We start from the raw sequence: 21,597 nt of genomic DNA on the forward strand, positions 1-21,597 counted from the left end.
TTCTACCAGTTCCCTGATTTTCTGTATTACAGCACACTCAGTCCTCACCACCAGCCCATAGGAAGATTCCTTCTGTCCTCTTCTAACAGTGGGCTGTAAGACATTTTTTCTTTCTTTTTCTTTCATTTCTTTCCTCCCCTGCCGGCTTCCTGTTCACTTACTATACTCTGTAACCTCTGAATCTTCTATCCCCAAGCCCTTGGCTCCTACCTAAAGCAAGACCAAGACTTAAGGAAATCCTTTTAACCCTTTCACTCTTTTCAGAGAAACTTAAAGAACAAACTGAGAGCACAAATACGGTGTCTACCATATCATTTCCCCTCTGTAGATAGAACAATGTAGGAAAGGGGGATTACAAAAGTAAAGAAATTAGAGAAATGGTGATATGCATTTATGATTCTAATTTTTAATGTTTTAATAATTGTGTATGATAAATTACAGGGAAATCTGGATGAGGTAGCATGGTCTTCAATTAAGAAACTTCTGTAAATAAATTAAAAATTGAAGGATGTGTGGATCAAAGAGAAATAATTCACTAATCATACTTTTTGATGTTAATTTATTTCTTGAAACAGTATAGAGGAAAATGTGCAATCTATAGAAAAGTGTGATTGGAAGTTCTGTGAAAAAAACTCAAAAGCATAAATATAAAGGTAACTAAGAAAAAAACACCCTCTGTTAGACTTACTGCCCTAAATGCTAAAACCTGAGAAATCTCCTATATCCTTTCTTTCAAACTTAGCTCATCATTAGACAGAAAATTGCATTTCCTGCACTAGCCAAAGCTGTTTCAGTTCAGAGGTGTTTTAGCATGATAAACAGCCTACTTTCTGACTTCCTATTACAGCAAATTATCCAAGAGTGAAAAGTGAATGTGGTATTTCTGCGGCTTTCTCATAATGCAATTAATAGTAAATAGAATTAAGCTTGAAGAGTTTTGGAATATTGTGCAAGAAATAGATGAGTCTAGGAAAATGAAAGAACTGCAACAGTAGGCATGAACCAAATGACTCAGCTCTACTTTATACTCTGTCATTTGACACAACAGTCCAGTTGTAGTCGACCACTGCAATAAGCTGCTGTACAATTCTTAACTGATAGCTACACACTTTTTGGGGTGACTGATGTAGCCAAGGAATGTTTCTGGAGAATGAGAAACATCTTTGAATGCTCATTAACAAATTATTTCAGAGCAGCCACAAAATTGACACCGTGTATGGACTTCCTCTCAGGAAAATGAAGAACGAGGATTCCTTGTACTCTGTGGAAAATCAGGTTCAACTCAGGCAGTTTTAGACAAAAGCAAAAAAAAAAAAAAAAAAAAAAAAAAAAAAAAAAAAAAAGATATGCAGTATTAACTTAGGCCAATTTTTGAAACATCCTTTATTTTTTTTTTCTCCTTTCAGAAAATACAACCCTCCCAATCCCACAGGCTTGTATTCCTGATACATCTAACTGAGGAATTTGAGCTGCTTGTATATCAAAAAGTACCTGGAAACCTGTGAGTAGCTACCTTTTTCCCTGACAAAGTAATTTAGTCAATTAATTTTGTCACTCCCTCACTCAGAAATTTTCAGGCATGCAGTTGACAACCTATACTCAGCACCTTGAAGTAATTCCCAGTCTCTACTTAGTAGTTTCATTCAAACCCTAAGATTCTGGTGATGCTGGCCTTTATGCCTGAGTTTAAATACATTTTCATGCTGGAGATTTTAAATGAGGAAATTGCTCATTGTATCTCACCAATACAGGCACCTTCACAGTGACATTTATAATTTCATTTTTGGCTACCAGGATGGACAAAGCAAAAGAAACCCGCACAGCTCATCCACTTTTGAGTTATACATTAACTGAAAAGAATTGCTCTGAGGCTGAGATGATCCCCAGAGCATAATGGATCAGAACAGAAAAACAGATAAAGCCTTATGTCTTGTAGTGTGAACAGCATTTTTATTATAGAATCTGGTTTTTTTGATACTTCCACTCTTATTTCCTTGTCTACATACATAATTTATTGCTTTCTAGTAGGTGGAAGTGTGATGTTGCATAATTTGTTTAGGTTTTCCAGGGGAATAATAAAATAGTTTTCTTTCTTTTGTTTTTATGAATAAGTAGTAATTTATGTTTTTAACCAAATCTGAGTGACATGTAGAAAATGATATATGATCTCTATGTATTGCAAAAAGACTCATAAACAGTGCTCCAAAACTAGCATCCCATTCTCATTTGCAAGATTATATGCAGCTGCAGTAGAAACAGCATTTGGTTGATTTGTAGCAGAATGTGCAGCTAAGACTCTTACTTAACCAGGCAGCATCTGAGCCCTACTGTGAGCAGCAAATTGTGATATCTCTACTTCACACAGTACAGCTGTCCTAGAGTATTAAGATTCTTTCTTTTAAAGGCAGCATCTTAATGCTGTGCCGTGCTACTCAACTAGTTACTTAGGGCTGTTCTTAATAAAGATGCAGGCTTAGGTGCTCCTTTATGTTTGAAATACTGGTGACAAGCTTCAAAAGTGGTGTAATTTAATACAGTCACTTAAAGTAGCTTGGCTCCTGAGTTTGAAAAGCCCTTGTTGGGAAAAATGTTTTAGCAGCTCTGAACTATTTGGCTCCTGGCAAATTTTGGAGTTTTCAGCCAGCTGAAGGCATGGTTTACCATAAAAAAATATAGTGCATCAAATTAGAACAGAAAAATGTATGTATAGATAGTACTAGGAAAGCTTTGAGAGGGCTTCACTTGCTTCATCCACTTGTGATGAAGTGGAAAATGGGAAGAAAACATGAGCCATGCACTAAACTGCAGTCAGCTTCAGAAACAGTGATTGTTTGTCTAATATTAAAATAGTACTTTGTAAGTTACTCTTCAAGTCTACTGACTTCAGTCAAGAGAATACAGTTTTGATCCCATTCCTGCTTTATTTAGGGTCTATGCAAGTGTCTGGAATAAAGCTTTCCTACTCTGTCACACTCTCGGTCACATCTATGCGAAACTTACAGCTGCATATTTAATTGATCTACAGTTAAACACCTTCTCTGAAGTGAAAAACATTCACTGTTTGTGTCTCTTTACAGCTGCTTCTAGTAACTTTTTAAATGCTCTGCAGGCTGTGCTATGCAGTTCCTAGACTGACAGGCTACTGCTGAGGGAGAATAAGAGATTTTCTCTCCAGTTCACAGATGAAGCTCTTGTGAACAAATTTATGTATTCAGAAGAGAACTAAACTTAGTTTTCAAAATACTCTCTATATTTGTGAGCAAATTCACAAATACCAACAGTTTGATAGAATTGGAGTATATGTGTGTATGAATGTTATGTGAGTTTTATTCGATAAGTTTGTTGAGTGGAAGTTCTCCCAGTCTCCATAAATCTATTTAGATTTTAGAAGCACCAGATTAAGTTGTGTCTGGGGGACACAGGCCATACAGAAGAGATGCTCATCAATATGTTAAATAAAAAAGGCAAAAATAAAGGAAATAATGAAGTGGAGGAAAACAACTCATATATTTCACTCAGAAATTATTATCAGTTATATATTAAGTCAGTATGAATTAATATTCATTTTGTTTCTAATACCTAAAAAAAAAACAACCCCAAAAAACCCCTTAGGGACAGATTCTGTTCTCTTCTAACTAAGCACAAAACGTGAAGTTTTTTCACATTAATCTTAACAAGGACAGCGTTAATACCAGCTTGCTGTTTAAGAACAAAAATAAAGAAAGAAAAAGAAGGGATAACAACACTCTTGAGTGATTTTACAAATGATTTGGAAGACTAAAATCTTTCAGCAGTCAAACAGCAATTCTCTCAGTCATGAGCACACTGAGTCTCTGCTGGTTTTAGTTGCAGTTGCAAACACTTCACACCTTGTCACTCCTTTTGAAATTAAAACTGCATGCAGATCAGTCAAGGGAGCTATGAAATAGAACAAATATTTTGAGGCTTAGAATCCTTAAAAATATTTTGTGTGTCCTTTCCTTTGTAAAGGCAAACATTATCTACAATGTCTGTTAGAAATATACGTGTTAGAGATGCTCCATGACAAGTTTCAGGGCGGATGGAAGACAGTTCCACTTGCTTTTTAAAAACTGTTGCAAAGAGAATAGCTTTGAAGAAAATGGTTGCTTTTGTATGTAGAGAGGTGGTTTGCTGATTCATGGAAAAATATGCTAGCTCTGAGTAGAAATACTAACCTAGAAATGCCTATGAATCATATTTTGGATAATCAGAAAAAGGGAACGCAAGCTTTCAATGTTATTTTTTATTAGATAATGTCCTTAATAAGATGGTTTAATTTTCCCTTCCAACTGAAATATTCTATTCTGTTCTGTCCTACTCTACTCTACTCTACTCTACTCTACTCTACTCTACTCTACACTACTCTACTCTACTCTACTCTACTCAGGATCTTGCAAAGCAGTTAGATCTCTTTCCATAAGCAAATTTTAACACAGTGCTGTTGAAGAGAAACACATTTTGTTGATATCTACTTATTGCTGCTAGATGGAAACTAAAGCTTTCATTTTCCTTATAATTTGCTAAAAACTGACTCTATCAGAAAACATTAAGTTGAAGGAATGCTCCAAATACTCAGTGTGAAATCTGAAAAGTTTATCTTGTCTGATTTCTTATGCCACTGTCATTCTTTAAACACAGAAAATGTTGTAGCTAGTCCTTTCCTGATCACATCTATAAGAAAATTAACTCAATTCTGGAACTAAGAGTTAGCATTTGTTTTAGAATTTTGAACTTCTCACATAGGGTTGGAAACATGATGTTAGGAAAAAAAATATGGAAAGAATAAGGTGCTTGCAGTATAGGCTCAGGAATTTTACACAGGCTATGATTGTTATAATTTTCAGCCATTCTGAATGAAGCTGGAGGTAGGTCTGGGAGTTGTGAATATCTGTGAGTATCCCTGTTGTGAGCTTATGTTTTTTATTTTTATATTGAGCAAAATGCTTCTTGGGAATAAAAACATCTAAGCATCTGAGATCATACCATTAAATCCCTGTTCTCTCCAGCTAAAAATAGCAGAAGAAAAATAAAATCTTGAGTGGTTCCTGTTTATTTGCTTTTGCCAGGACACACAATTATGAGATGGCTTCTGTTTTCTTCATCTCTGGTTTTGGCCTCTTTGGTCACTGTGGACACCTTATGTAGGTGTCTCAGTCCCCAGAGCTGCCCATCCATGCCTCCAATTGTTCTCTGTGCTCTACAGTTTCCCTAGTGTAGTGGGGACAACTATTGTTGTCTTAGTAAGCAGGGTAAAACCTTTCTCACTGAGACTTGGGTAGGCTGTTACAATATTTTCATGTTATAGGAGTTATACTTAGATAAATTTTTTACACAGGCAGTACCCTCTAATATGATCTAATTCTGGGAAACATACAAATAAATCTTCTGTTATTGAATCTTGTGTACTGAAATAAAATGGATTGCTTGCTTGTTTGATTTTCTTCTTGAAATTTTAAATGCTGCAATGCCCAGATAGAGGAGAATTAGTGGCAAAGCATTAGACAAAGTAGTCAGTTAAAACTTTTGTCTAATATGATTGAAGTATTCCCAATGCCTGAGTGATTCAGTCATTGGTTCTGTTGTTGTTTGGTAGGAATTTCAAGCTTCACTAAAAGAACAAATCTTTTAGATTTCTTCCTTTTGAAATTTGCATGGATTTTGTACAGTCATTGTGGATATGAAGGTCTGTGGGTAAGAAATAAACAATCTTACTCCATATCCTTGAAATGTTTGCGAAAAAATAGATTTTTCAGGCTTAATTATAAGACATTGAGTATCAATTTTGGTATTACAAAATTGAAATTCTACATCTGTGCGATCAAGTTTTGCACCTGTAAAATGACTATGTCTGGTATTATACTGAACTTCTACCATGCATTTGTAAATGCTGAGTGTCTTGCCAAATCTATTTTGCAAACATAAAACAGTTCTTGGAATGAAAAAAAAAAAAAGTCTTCAGATAACACTACAGAAAGAAATATAAGGGAGTCCTAGAAGAGATGTGCAGCGGCAACTTCTGTCAGCTGAAGTTGCAGATAATAGATGAGCAGAATGGGAATGATTGATTTGCCTTACAAGAGGGGCTGTTGTAGGCAGGTAGGGTGCCTTGCAAAATCATAGAAGCTGTACCCATAACAGATCAGAGGTAGGTCACAATAACAGGTAATGAGCTGTAGAACAAGCGATCTTAAATGTCAGGTGCTTAACAGGTGACAGAGGAGCAGAGAGAGCACTTTAATCTTTAGGCATAAAAACCCCCTTACATACATGTATACATCAAAATGTCACTGTGCACTGATATTTCTTAATCAAATTGCACCATTCAATTCCAAAACCAGGATGACATTTCTGTTGGACAGATACCCGTCTATCTTCATACATTTCTGAGGTTTTTGCTTAACAGAGAGCCTTACAGAAGGAAAATATATTTGTCATCAAGCCCTCAAAAAATTTATGTTGGGGATCTTAAACTCAGATGTAAACTTTTAAGCTTGTAATGTGAACAGCATTCTAAATTACTTTTTCCTGTAAACAGATTTGATAATGTGACAAAAAGTAGATGTTTGGTTGCATAAAGCCAACTTTAAAGGTATAAAAAAAGATATATATGACGCAGAGGTGAGATAGGATATGCATGCCACAGTTCTGAAATTTGGTCTCAGTGAGACACTTGGGACTTAAATAGCCTAAAGCAATTTGCAGCATTCAACTTTGTTACCTAATTTTCTTCTGTTGACTGAGAACAAGAGTTAAAAGGCATTCACTAAACTTTGAAGTGGGTATGGCATGTCGTGTGCTTTTTGGCCTTTCATACTACCTTCTTGATCTTGACCCTGACCCAGTCACGTGTTTCACATGAAAATGCAGCCTTGCAATTCTTCTTCAGTCATGACAGTCTCAGAACAGTCACCTATGAAGTGGAGGAGCAAGAGGTGCAAAGAATGAAAAAAATTGAAGGATTTGGGGTCAGATTTGTTTGGTATGACTTTTATTTACTTCAGTGAAATTACTTGGTGAAATTCAGTCAAATAGTAGAAAGAATTTCACTGTGTGGAAGCCTGGCTTGTTAGGGCTATGTAAACAGCCTTAACGAATACAAATAACGTATACAGTACAAATAATGGTACTGCCCTAGTTTTGTCTGGGATAGAGTTTATTTTATTCACAGTAGCTGCTGTGGGGAAAACTGTTGGTAATACAAACATGTTTTTCGTATTGCTGGACAATATTCTTATGGGTCCAAGGCCTTTTTTGTTCCTCACCACACCACATCAGTAAGGAGTCAGGGGCACAAGAAGTTGGGAGAGGACACAACTGGGACAGCTGAAATCCACTGACCAAAGAAATATTCCATACCTGTGGCATTATGCTTAGCAGTAAAACTAGAGGAATTAGTGGGGTCCCGCTTCTGAGACACGAGTCGTTTGGCGGTGAGGAATTCTATCCATTTTCATCACTTGCTTTTATTTTCTCTCTCTTTGATATTTTCCTCTTTCATCGCAAGTTGCTATAACAGTAATAGTTATTATTATTGTACTGTCCTGGTCTCAACCCACAAGCTTTCTCACATTTACCTTTGTGGTTCTTCACCCCCCCACCCACTTGCTTTGTACACTAATACCTGGAAAATGGAAGGAATAACTTATTTTTGAAACATGACAATTGAAGTTATATTAATGGAAAAAAACCCATATGTCAATTTCTGAGTTTAAGGAAGGGAAAAGCTTGTGGAATACTCACAATGAAATATATCAGCTTATTAAATGCTAGTATTCCTAAATATTCAGTTGATAATATCTCAGATGTTGAATTTGCCTCTATGAAATGCATTTCCTGTTCTAGACAGGATAAGACTCTTGCTAAACAGCTCAGAACAAATTATAAATCTTTTTGTACAAAATTTGCTTATTTTGTATATTGAAATGAGAGCAAGCCGTTTTCTTTTATTAGTAAATGGTTATTTCTTGTTGCAGAAAATTCACTTTTCCAGGATGGGGTAATAAGTGAAAAACAGAGGAAAAAAAGACAATGTGAAAAGAAACATTTTTTTTTATAAGACAAGACATTTTTTTTTGTTTATTAAATTAAGAGTAAAAAAACCAACTTAAAAAGAATTTGCATTGTGTTTCAAATGTGCTCACAGTAATATTATCAACACAGAGGAATCTTTATTACATGTTGATTCTGAGAAGAAAGAGCTCTTAAGAAAATGAGTTGCTGCCAGAAGAAAAGCACAGCTTTTTTTACAGGAAAAAACCAAACTACTTCTCTTTAACTTAAATGGCATTCAAAACACATTTATCTTATGGCAATGTAAAAACAAAATTGGATTCAGTCTTTTAGCTCAAGTGAGCCTACAGGAGAAGGCTTTTACTCCCAGGTGATTCAAACTGTATTTATCTTTTAGCCACATGCAAACTACTCAATCCAGCTTTTTGGACTGAGGGACCTTTTTCAGAAAAGCAGAAATAGCATTTAAAATAGCTATTGTAGCAAAGTTGAAGCATGTGTCTGGGTCAAAAGTTAGTCCATTGTCAGCAAGATTCCCCATAGCCGAGAACAGCAATGATTGCAGTCTGAAAGATATGTGAATAAAAGTCTTTTCTCAGAAAACGAAGAAAAATGCTTTTCACACTCAGAAAACTGTTAGGGTTGTAAATAAAAAAATACAGGAAGTAAAAGATTAAAGTAATGTCTGGAAGTGTACAGAGAAAATACAGACTAAAAATTCATGCTTGAAGCCAGTTTGGTTGAATAGAGAAGTACAAAATCACTTTAAGTGTTTGAAATAAAATACTATGAATGTAATTATATAAGAATGATTGAAAAAACCCAAACAAACAAACAAAAAACCCAAAACCAAACCAAAACAAAACTAAAAAGTTTAGAGAGAGGACAAAGAATATATCAGTAATTCCTAAAGAAATTTTTATAGTATGTACTTTCTCAGTCTGAGACTAATTCTGGGTACTGTAAGGACTGTGTTTTGGAACATCACACTAATATTAATGTTGGGAATAGGCTGAGGTTTTGTGTATTTTTTTTTTAGGGGATTGATTTTTCTTTGTTTGTTTGCTGTTGTATTTCTGTTTTAATAATGTGCCTTTGAATTACAGTATTACAAAATAGGTTCACAAAATGAAAACAATATAGTGTTCTGAGTGTTCTGGAGCACAGGACAAAGTCATCATCCCTTCTCAAAAGTCTCTCAAGGGGAGACAAGGAGTTATATATACACAGTGAGGAAATAAAGAAAGTAATATGGAAAATGGACACAAATAAGAAAATAATTTTTTTTTCTTACATCATTGTTTTCTCGCTATTAGATTTCAAAACATAGCTAGGCTGCTGGTAAACCTAATCAAACAGATTTTTTTTCTCAGGGGCGCCTCATGGCTGTTCAAGCCCTGTGGGTTATGGCAATGAGGCAACTGTTGAAAATAGTACAATTGTCACACTTTAAGGGACATGCCAGTGAACTCTAGGTTAGTTTTCCAGGTCTGATCAAGAAGGATAAGACTTCTCTTCATCCTCTTTAATAAATCAATGTGCTTTAAAAAAGTGGGACTGAACTTCCTGATGGGTTTGGTTCATCAGACACAGAGAATGATTATTATAGTTATGATAGTTATAGATGCTGAGCCATTCATAAAAGTCACCGATTTAATAAGAGAGAAAATTATTCAAAACGGTTTACATGATTTTCAGAAAAGTGAAAGAAAAACAATTTCCTACCTATTAATTAATACAGTTTTTCTTCTTTCCACTCTGGTTATTTTGACCATCAGAATGAAATTAATCTTTCATGTTTATATGGCTTCTGTTCTGGTTTTGGCTGGGATAGAGTTAATTTTCTTCAGAGTAACTGGAATAATACCATGGATTTTGGATTTAGTATAGGAGTCTTGTTGATACTGATATTCGAGTTGTTGCTCAGTAGTTTTTACCTTAAGTCAAGGACTTTTCACTCTCTCATGCTCAGCCAGTGAGGAGATGCGCAAGAAGTTGTGAGTGAGCATAGCTGAAACAAGCTGAGAGTGAGCTTGAGGCTCTCACTGGCCAAAGGGATATTCCATACCATAGGGCATCATGCTCAGTGTATAAACTGGGGGAGTTGGCCAGGAGCAGCCAACTGTTGCTTGGGGGTGGGATGGGCATTGGTCGGTGGGTGGTGAGTAGCTGTACTGTTATGGATGTTTTTGCTTCCTCCTCCCCACTTCCTGCTCTTATCATCATAATTTTACCTTATTCCAATTATTTAACTGTTCTTATTGCAACATATGAACTTTCCCTTTTTACAATTCTGCCCCCTATTCCAGTGGGGCAGAGGAGGGGAATGGGAGGGTCCACCGCATGGATCTTAATTGCTGGATGTGGTTAAAGCGTGACAGTGTCTCATTTAACTTTTCTCTCTCAGACCTGGGAGTCCAGTGCAGGAAAAAAAAAAGTCAAGGGAAACTTTACACAGTGTGTCTTTGACGGTAGAAAAGCTGTAGCCATTAAATTGCTTCTCTGTGATCTGTTGTTCATCTGGTAGAAAGTAACTTTTTTCAAAGGTCAAACATTACTTGTGGCAGGGACCACAACATGTATCTTTCACTTAGGATGGAGGTACCTTAACTGAAAGCCTGAAACCACATTCATTTCTGTGTTTTCTCTCTAGCCTGATAGATCTGCATTCTTATCTAGAGGTGTAGGAAGGCTGCTGGTTCAACTGAAAGAAATGTGGAAAATGTCTGATTAGCTCCAGTTTCTAATGATGATTCAGACTATCATCTATTGATTTACAGGTCAAACCTAAGACAGCCTACAGAGATGAGTAAAAATGCTCATATTCCCAGTTTCCATTACTTCTTGAAACTGAAATTACTGATCTCCTTGTTTTTAAAACAATTTCTATTGCTTTCTTTTTAGTTATCTAAATGTCATCTTACAGAAAATGCTTTTCTACATCCCTTTTATTATTTTACTTCAGTTTTCAAGTACAGCTTCAGTTTCACATTGTGATTACTTTCACATCTCTCTCAATTATATTTTTCTCTTACCCGCATCTATATGTGTCACATCTCATCTTCCTTCAGTCACTTTTTTTTGAGCTGACTTCTAGGTGCTTAATTTGTTGGGGTTCTTTGTTTCATCTGTGTTGCTTGTTTATCTGGGTCTTAACTACTACAGCCTTATTTGTGGTCTCCAACTGGAGTAATTGTTACCAAATTTTTACTTAGGTTCTGACGCATTTCATTCAGGTGCATCCTTTTTACTGTTGCCCAGACAGTTTCTGTCTTTGTATGAAGATTTTAAAAAGGATATTTTTTTCTAATTTTCATCTTTCCAGTTGAAATAGTGTGTTTTCTTCTTTTCTTTCTTAAAAAAAATAGATACTATATGCAGCAGTGTGTTGAACAATCATTCCCCTTTTGTTCTTGGCATTTTTGCTTATTACTTTAGGTGGATGATATATAGAAGATAGGATTAGGTCTAAAGTATGTATATATTATTCATGTATAGTGTACTGATAGAGAAAGTGTTATTTGTCTTCCAATTTTATATCATATATTAGTTATCATCAATTCCTTTTACTTTCCAGGGTTTTTACTCTCCTTAGAGCTGACTTCTTATTACACTGTTCCCTATTTACTGCTTTCCATAGTTCCCTAGTTCTATTATTTAGCATTATTGTCAAATCATAGCTTTAAGGCAAAATTTGAAGAAAACTGCACTTCTGGAAGTACATCCTCTGTGTTTCCTGGTATGTAGTTGTGAATCTAGTATTTTAATATTTCCACCTTCAATAGCTTCTCCTATACTTGCTCAGTTTATATGGAAAAATATTAATTGCAGGTGTTTTTCATTTGGCCCCTGTCAAGTTAGACCCTGTGAAACTTCCATGACTTTTCTGAATTTGATGCTTTTGTGCATGTAAGGTAAGATTTTGGTCCACAATGCTAAGTATCCATCAGTAACAAATATTCTCAGCTGATTTTTAGATGTTAGTTTAGCTGATGATTCGTGCTTCATTATTGCATTTTCTCTAAGTTTTTTGCAATGAAGAGTTAAGGTTGGTTTTAAAAAGTTATTTGTAGTTTTGAAAGTAGCACAAAATGTGTTAATTCAACCAATTCTTATAAGAAATATACACAGAATCCATCACAGTGGTGACTTGCTCTCTCATCATGGGAAAAAATGGGTTTGGAGTTTTTTTTCTGTTAATTGGTATGCTGTGCAACAGACCATGTTGGATAGAAAAGTTTGAACAAGCTTTATTCTTAAAATAATTTGATCTGTGATCTTAAATACTGAAAAGTAGGCAGGATACCAGGGTTCATGGTCCACTTCCTATGCCTCAGTGGGTAAAGGAGAAGTCTGGCTAGACCATTTCTGTGTCCCCAAAATATGGTTAGTCCTAAGCAGTTAGAATGCAGCTTCTTTATTTAATAAAAATCAGTAAAATTATTTCAAGAGACCTAAATAAGTTCTGGTATTTCACTTGTTATTTAGAAATTCAGGACACCTCTATAGAAGAAGAAAAACAAAAATTTTGTCATAGGAAAAGTTCATTGCCAAGAATTAAATAGAAACAAAACTAGTAGCCTGGCCTGGGCTGATTTAGAAGAGACACTTCCTTTTTAGGTCGTAGCCATACACACATAGAAAGTATTTCTTATGCTTTTCAAAAGACTGCTGGCAGTGGAAGCTCAAATGCCACTCATCCAAAACAGAAAAACTAAAATTACATCTCCTAAGTTTTGGCTTTTTTACCAAAGTGAAGCACAGCCAAGATTGCAACGGAAGCAAGGAGTTCATAAGACTTCAGGAGTTCAGGATTCTTCATTCTTGTATTCGTTAAGTTTTTTTGTGTGTTGGGTTTTTCTTAATATTTTAATTTTTTCTCTCTCATTTAATGTGAGATATACTTAACCACCGAGTTTCTGTATTGAAGCTTAAATGTTATGTGCCATAGAAAAACATACAATTGTCTTTATTCGAACATAAGCATGTATTCTGAGAATTTTAAATCTCTCACACTAACACAACTGAAATTCACAGGCTTTTGAGGTTTGGAAGGGATGTCTTGAGATCACCATGTCTTCCACCTCTCAAGTAGGGTCAAAGGATGAGATTGCCTTGGATGCATCCCATCAGTCTTTGAATACCTCCATAATGGGAGAATTCACAACTCTGGGCAAACCTGTTTTTGCCCTTGACCATCCTCATAGTATAAATAGTCTTCTTTTGTTGACTAGAATTTCATATTTTTTAATTTGTGTCCTTTGACCAATTTCACCCATGAGGATGTTACCAGAAGCTCAGGCACAAACTAAATACAAGGAAAGAATGTGAAGATACTGATGATATTCATCTGACATTTCTTCTAGGCTCATAGATTGTATGAAATTTCTTTTACTTTCCACCAAGTCCCCTTTTAACCAGTAAATCTGGAGGCAGAGAGAAACTGAGATTAGAATTAATAATTCCTAGCAAATTGCATTAGAGTTTTATTCATACAAAAAAAAAAAATGTGTTAAAAATAGAGACATTTCAGTAGATTAGCTCTCGTAATAATGGTTTCAACATATGACCTCTCTCTGAAGGAGAGGAATTCCAAAAGTGTGTAAAGCTTCTAGTTGAAGAACAACAGTATGACAATCTCTTCATAATTACAGACATTCTCTGAGAGCTTCTAACAAAGTATAAACCAAGTAGATCCAATGTCTTCAAGCATGATTTAAAATCTTAGCATTAAAAGAAAACCAGAATTGTTATAAAATAAGAAAAGGATAATATATTTATTTTTGTACTTGTGTTTCAAGTTGGGATCTACACAAAAGCAATGCATATCTTTTTATAGCTCTTTCCCCATCTGTCAGCCCTTAATCTTCATTGTCATGAATCATTGTGCCAGCCTAAAATATTGACAGTGACTTAGGGTATTTATCTCGCCATACAGCACAGATGGACAAACTAAGAGACTTGGCAGTTAGCAGGTGTTGATTTATGTGGAGTTCAACAATACTGCCACAGGCCTATTGCTGTAGTTATACATAAGGTTTATTCTGGTAAAAATCTCTGCATCTCCTTTTGTCACAGCAGGGCTTTTCAACTGATTTCTAAGGGAGTGAGCATGAGCCAATGTTGAACTTTTCTAAGCACTCAGACCTACTCTAGACATTATATAGGATTAGCAGTATGAAAAACCTTGAAGACAGCAATGGGTTTCATTCTTTGAAACCACGAATGCCCTGTGTTTATTTGCATACATGCAATACTGGGACACTGAAGTGGATTGCTAGAGTCCCACAACATGGTATGTAGCAAGGGATGGGAATCTCATTTTTTGGCTGGAACTAAAATCTGGCACCTAAAGCTTTCTGGCATTTGATTTTTACGTCAATAGTAGGAATTAGACCTCCAGTACATGTGTAGACTCCAAAGTGTAGTCATCCTAATGGTAAATGCATTCGCACCCAAGAATTGTCTCTCTGTTTATACACGTTTATGTATATTGCTCGCTTATGACTCCTGAATGTAGCCCTTCTTCTGATGACACCAATTTGTCACATAACTTACAAGTCATACGTCTCACTTAGATTTTGGCTTTCTGAGGAAAATTCAGTTCAACCTTTTCCTATTATTGCATTATGTCAAAATGCACTGTCATAGCCACTTGCTGAGCAGCTGCAATGATAATTAATTCAAAACCTGCTTTCATGACTTGGAAGAAAACTATTCATATACAATCTGCTCTCATCTGCTTTTTTTGTCTTCTAACATCAAGATGAGTTCAGGTCAAAAGATAGAAATGGATACCTAAGTTTCAAAATCCATAAGGAGATTAATTAAGACTCTTACAAGCTGTTTCAAAACAAAGAAAAGTCTGTTGTATGAAATATCTGATGTAAAATGGGAAAAGACTTGAAATGAATCCCTCTGGGCTTAAAGTATAACTATTTCTGTGAGAAATATATACATCCAAAAATTTTTTTAAAGAATGTATGGTTTTGAGGAAGTGGGCACTTAAGAAAAATGAAAATATCTATGTATTTTTAAAGTTAGCTTACTTAAAAGTTAAGATCTTGGTATACTGTAAAGATCATAATTCTTTCAATTTTCGACACATGTAAAATAAGGAGACACATGATTCTGATGATTGTTGTGGGTCTCTTCCAAATCGGGATATTCTGTGGTTCTAAATACTGCTTTTAAAAAACTGTTTGGAACAAAATGCTACCAAATTTGTATAACATCAATTCCCATGGATTTTGTGTACTTCAGTAATCTCTTGACCACCTGACCAGTTCTGAGTGGGACTAATCTGCATATATATGGTCTAAATGAACATGCTTAAAATATCTGAGAGCAGGTTTCAAATAATCTAAATTAACATTCTAAGAGAAGGTTTCAAAGGAATATTTCTGGAGCTAGGCATTCAGCCTTCAATCATTTTTACAGACTGATTTAGAAACTCAAATGATACGTTTTTCCTACAGATTATGGTAAAAGAGGTAACCTTCTTCTATGACAAATAACTCCTGTATATAATGGTATTTCTAACTCCTTTCTGCACAAGCCCATGAGATAACATGACCTTAAGTTTCTAATCAATAAATCAAAACTGCTTTTAGATATCATATGCTTCGTGACATTTAGAAAGAGTGGCAAGTTGAGCATTAGGAGTGATTTCTCAGTATTTCTCATTTCTAGACTTACCAAAATGTCTTCCCATAGAAAGGAAGACAGATTGACTCCATTTCTGCGTAAGATTTCAGTTCTCTGCTCACTCTTATTTCACTTGTAAGAAGGGGAAAATTACGATGTCTGTTCGGAAGTCCCAATTACCCCCATTTATGTCAATGGTAAATTTAACTCTGTTAAAGCTTCTTTGCGCTTTAAGCCACTGAAACACAATCTAAACACTGAATGCAGCGCAAGGGCTTGACCTTTCTTAGTACATTGTACAGACATGCCTGTGTGTTTCCCACTGGGAGCTTTAAATAGCAGCCAACTAATTGTTAATTATTCAGTGCTGCAAGTTGAATTTTTGTGGCATAATGTCATTTAGTGGGAAACAAGCGAACTGCAAATCTTGTCATTGCAAAAGTTTTTCCTCTCTCCACTGAGAGTTGGTAAGCACTGTAAAAGAAAAACGTTTCTGTCATTTAGCTTTGCTTGAGCCATTTTTCCGTTGCACAAACTTAAACTAAGGGAAGTCTGTGGTTTCATTTAAGTGCAGAGTAAAGACAACAGTGTCAAAAAATAATGTTCAGCTTTTGGGCTTATTCTAAAAATGTCAGTCAAGGCGCATAAACCTATTAAGACACAGCTAAGTAAATGTTACATTCTGCATGCAGTGAGCTGACATGCTGACATCGCAGATTTGGGTTAGAAGGGACCTCTTGAGATCATCTGGTCCAACCACCCTGATCAAACAGGATCAGCTACAGATGGCTGTCCAGGATAATGTCCTGCTGGGTGTTGATTGCACCCACAGATGGAGACAGCACAGCTTCTCTGGGAAGCCAGCATGTACTGGTGCATGGGACTATTCCTCCATAGGAAAATTGAGGGTGATTCATGTCACATCACTACAGATAATAGAGACTTTAGATGGAAAAATAAATACATCAAGCAATAAACATAACTTTTATTTAGATGCTTCCCCACACCTCTAAATTAGAAATTTGGGGTGGAATTTTTTTCCTTGTTGTTTGAAAGAAAATAGAATATCTCACTGTCTGGGAGCCAGAAAATTTAAGGAGGTTTTATAGCTTCCTTTTTTTTATTTTGTTGTATGTGGTCTAATATGATGTCTTCTTCATGTGTACAAAGTACTTTAGGTCAAAATACATATTCTTTAAGAATTGGCTGCTTTTAATCAAATCATGCTAGGTAACTCTCAGGAAAAATATAATTGAAAAATAGTTTCAGTTCAGGTACTAATGTTTGCTTTAGTTGGGATACTTTCTGTTAGTTATTGGCAAGTGACTGCACGGAGTTTTAGATTTATCTTGGTTTTAAAAATGAAATCATGTGCTGTATATATTATACAGAGAGGACATTTGGCATTCCCATAATGTGTTATGGTGTGCAGAAATATTTGTATTGTCACAGAATCAACCAGAAGGAGTGGAGTACAGCTGTGCTATCACCCTGCTGTTAGGGATAATCTGTCATATCTGCTTAGATGCACGGCGTTTCATCATGCAATGCAGCAACAACTTTTGTTTCTGTCCTACGGTTGAAAAAATGTCTTTTGAACTACATTCACTAAAAGACAGGATTGGGGAAAATAGAAGTAATTATTTTTGTTGTCCTTATTTTTGTGCTGGTTCTTCCTCTGGGGAAAGTTTTGCGAGGCCAAATGTTTTGGAAACCTTAGAAATAGAGTGGTGAAAATTAACACAGTTTTATGAATGCTTTGTGGTTTTGAGAGGGAAGTTTGCTTTTTCTTGGGCTGATACATGAGAGCAAATCAATCATTATGTTTAACAGACTAGTGTGTCCACTTAAAAACAGCTGTCTTCTTTGCTCTTTTCCAACCTGGAAATGTATTGTGCATTTTAGTGTAGGGACAGGTCAGGTATGAATAGTAGAAATTCGTAAGTTACTTATTTATTGACCTGAAAATAATATATAATTGAGCCTGTAATGTAGACCATGTTTCAGATTAATACAATTAATTGATTTTTCAGACTTTTCAAGGATTCAATTGGTAATGTAGATCAGAATTGGAATGAACTGTCATTTACTAATATTGCATGAGCAAAGCAGGGAAAATCTGCAGCAGCAACTGAAATCTTTAGTTTCCAGAATATGTTCAGTTTAAATCTGAACACTTGTTAAGAAGATAGCCTGGTTAAATATGTGCTCTTACACACTTTTCTAAGCTCCTTTTCTTCTGACCACCCCTACACATAAGATGTGGGGGGTGGAGAGAGGAGAAGCAATGGAAACTTCACTGGAAATTGAAGTGAAAGTACATGGTATCCCATTCACCACAGAGTAAATTAATTAAAATCTCTGGTGGAATCATAAATGCACTTTTGCTTTGTCAGCAATTTCATGGTAAGACAAGCACAGCAATTACTACGCCCTGATATAGTCCATACTTCAGAATAACAACAGTATAATAATGTTAATTAAACATAAGTGCATTTACATTTCATTGTTTCTACAGTCCAAAGGTTATATTTGAAGACATCTTATGTAGTTATTTGACTGCCTGGTTCCCTTTATATCGATAGTCAGTTGGGGGAGAAAAGTGCTTCTTTCCTAGTTTAAACATATATAAAGTTATCTTTGATAATTAGAAACAGTGAGCGTAGTGAAATCACTTTGCAATTCTCAACAATTCCACAAGCTTAGCATGGAAAATATAGACTAAAAAGAGGATATTGATTACATGTCTACATACATTACCTATTAAAATTAAAGATTTTTTATTACTGTGTTCATGTAAACAAATAATAGTAAGTGTATGAAATTCTGATTTAAATTTAAAATTGGAGGATTTGTCAATATGCTATCATAATGAGACATTTTTTTCTCTAAATTGGTGGGGAATGTTCCATTAATATGTGTGAAGTAATAAGTTACTATTAAGATTCTAATCAAATTTAATATTTTGTCCCTCATTTTAAATATTACCAGTAAATTCTGTCAAATACAGTGTGAAAAGTAAATAGCATACTTCATTGTGATTTTCCTTTGAATTTTTCAAACTTAAAAATGTGCTTTATGTATATTCGACATAAAGTGATCAAAATTAGGATTAAAATATCTTGCAGGATTAGATTTTTAAAGTTCTTTAAATAAAGTTTAGTAACTTCTCTACTGCAAGAGTCAACATGTCTCTTCTGTCAGAGTTGTAGGCAAATGTTATCACCCTTTAGGTGGTAACAGAGGCAGATCTACATCTTTTCTCAGATGCTCTCCCTCATTGTTGCAGCTAATATCCTTAAGAGCACCAAAGGCAATAGAAAGGGGTAATGAGTCCCATTGGTAGAGTCAGGTTTTACTTTGAAACTCTGATGCTGGAATCAACATTTTCAGTTATTGTGACTCAGTTTTGGAGCCTGAGTAAATGCAGGTAGCTCAGAATTTTACAGTGTCAGACATTTTTAATTCATACTGTACTTAGTGGTGGTGAAATTTCATGAAATAAGCTATATAAACTGCATCTATATGTTTTGGACAAGTACAGCCATAAGTAAATAGCACTAAGGCATCAGTCCAAGTTGCTTAGCTAAATGTAAATGAAGAAACTGTAAGTACAAAGAACTGCGTTAACAGTATCCTTCATACAGATTATTTACAGATCACAACCAATACAAAGATCAAAGAGTGTGACATTCTTTAGCCAGCTTCCTACCCTCTATGAGAAGAATTCCTAATTTATTTTGACAAACTAGAAAATACTAGCTTAAACAAAGCAAGCCTCAGATCTTTGCTAAGTTAAATCATTTTGACTTAATATGAGACCCATAACTAGCAAAACCACCGGGAACAATAGCTCCTGGTGTAAGAGTGGCAGCAATCAGCTGGGCCCAGGCTGGAGGCAGTTGACAGAAGATGTATGCTCCTGTCCAAGCTATAGATATAGGTTATGGTTTCCTTTCAAATTCTTTTCTTTCTCTAACATTGCTTTCAGGTGTGTGAGTTGTTTGATCTGACCTCTAGCTCAGTTTTCCTAGATATAACTCACATCTGCTTGCACTGGATTTTTTCCCCTGGTTTTGATTAGAAGATAATGCAAACTTTTAGTAATAATACCACAGGAAGTTGTAAAGTTATATAGGAATAGCTGTACACATTTTAAGATAAAAAGAAGACAAATTGTGTATTTCAAAGAACAGCTATTTTAAAGCAATTTTTACTAGATTTTTTTTCCCTGGCATTTAAGGTGCCAATAAAGCACCTAATACTATTACAAAATCTAATATTATTACAAAAACAAGGTCTAATATTATTACAAAAATAAGATGTTTGAAAGAACTCCTTCAGAAGAAAAATTGCTCCTTTCCATAGGTTTGAAAAGGTGAAGAGGTCTTGAGATCATTATCCATATATTGTTCCTGCTTTATGAGGTTAATTGACTCTCATGCAACAATTGTAGTCTTATCTATACACAATTTTCTAAGTGGTTTATGCAAAAAATGTGTAAAGTCTCTTAAGATGTAGGGAATTTAGAATTTTTTTTTGTTCATGGGTTTCTTTTCATGTCTGTCTATAACAGTGTGAATTTTGTACTATAGAAATGAAAAAAAAATCCTTCTAAGTTTTCACAGGTGACAGCAAAATGTGTGTAGGTTCTCCAATGAGTGATAGGACCTAAAAGACTTTAAGATACAATGTCTAAATAGCATCAACAACTTCAATGTTCTCAGGGAAAGCAAAGTACATTAAACCAGCAGGAAACAGAAAAACTGAATTCAGAAAATTATATTTGTTCAGTTTTGTGGCTGGAGAAAAGGCTGTTTCACCAAGCTCTCTCACCAATGAAATACTAGATAAGTGTGACAGATGATTTTTAGGTATTACAATATCAAATAGAATATGTTGCTTTGAGACAGTTACTCTTGTACAGGCTTTAAAGGAAAAGAACATAAGATATCCAAATCCGATCTTACTGGTATAATATACAGGAAGATACAGTGTACTTGGCCAACACTAGAAATGGTCAGAGCAGATAAATAAAACCCAAAGCCTGTGTTTGTAGGGATCTTTTATCTTTCATTAACTGTACTCAAAGTAACTATTACATGGGTTGTATCCAGATTGCTTGCATGAAAATGTTTGAGTTACTGTCAATCCATTTCTTTTCCTTCTGTTTTCCTAATAGGAATAAGACCTGAGAAGGAAAAGTGAAGGAAAGGTTGTGCTGGAAAATGTAGGAATTTTGAGCCTGAATAGAGTTCCAGGCTCCAAGTTAAACACCAATGTAGATCTACTCACAGAAGTCAGGATCAAGTGCACAGTCAGTCTTGTAAGACTGACTAGCAAAATCAAATTTGAGAAGCAACTTCTAAAGATTCAGATATAAATAGATCTAAAACAGGATTTATTCCTGATGGTCCTTTAATAAAGACCAAAAGTTTCTATTCACTGATATTAAGGCCATAAAAAAATGGAATTATTTTTTTTTAATTTGTATACCTTTACATCTTTATAGTTGAGAAGAAAATCTGGCTCAGGCTTTTGCTCTGATAGCCCTTTTTGATTTGATCCCAACCCTCAAAACTGATGCACATTTTGATTTCTCCTGACTAGCAGCACTTACAGCCATCTGTTAGACTGGCAGTACTCCTAGGCCAACGTTCTTCTGCCACTTTAAAAACGGCTTGAAGGAGCAACTGGTGGAAAGAATCAATTAGAAGAAAATGGTGTGAAGGAGCAATTGGTGGAAAGAATCAATTTCTATCTCTTCTGCTTCTTGTGGTAGCCTTCATCAGATATTGCTCTAAAATTTGTTTGTTTGGGTGTTTTTTCAATTTCTAAGTGTTTCTAGTTAACAACAAGGCTAATTACAGAAAGTTAATTGCCCATGTACCTCTTTAATCACTATTAATCTTAGACCTC

General features: G+C 35.2%; 1 long non-coding RNA gene across 2 annotated transcripts in view; it reads left to right on the top strand.

Annotated features, from left to right (window-relative positions):
- The window catches only part of LOC136290637 (uncharacterized), a 128,438-nt gene that overhangs the window by 90,082 nt on the left and 16,759 nt on the right, over positions 1–21,597 (top strand). For both annotated transcript variants that reach the window (XR_010721267.1, XR_010721266.1), the window contains exon 2: positions 1,407–1,501. This is a non-coding gene — a long non-coding RNA (uncharacterized lncRNA). The remainder of the gene's footprint in view (positions 1–1,406; positions 1,502–21,597) is intronic.

The sequence above is a fragment of the Chamaea fasciata genome, unplaced genomic scaffold, assembly GCF_029207755.1.
Source record: "Chamaea fasciata isolate MVZ Bird 193981 ecotype frontalis unplaced genomic scaffold, bChaFas1.0.hap1 SCAF_6, whole genome shotgun sequence".
Taxonomy (NCBI): domain Eukaryota; kingdom Metazoa; phylum Chordata; class Aves; order Passeriformes; family Sylviidae; genus Chamaea; species Chamaea fasciata.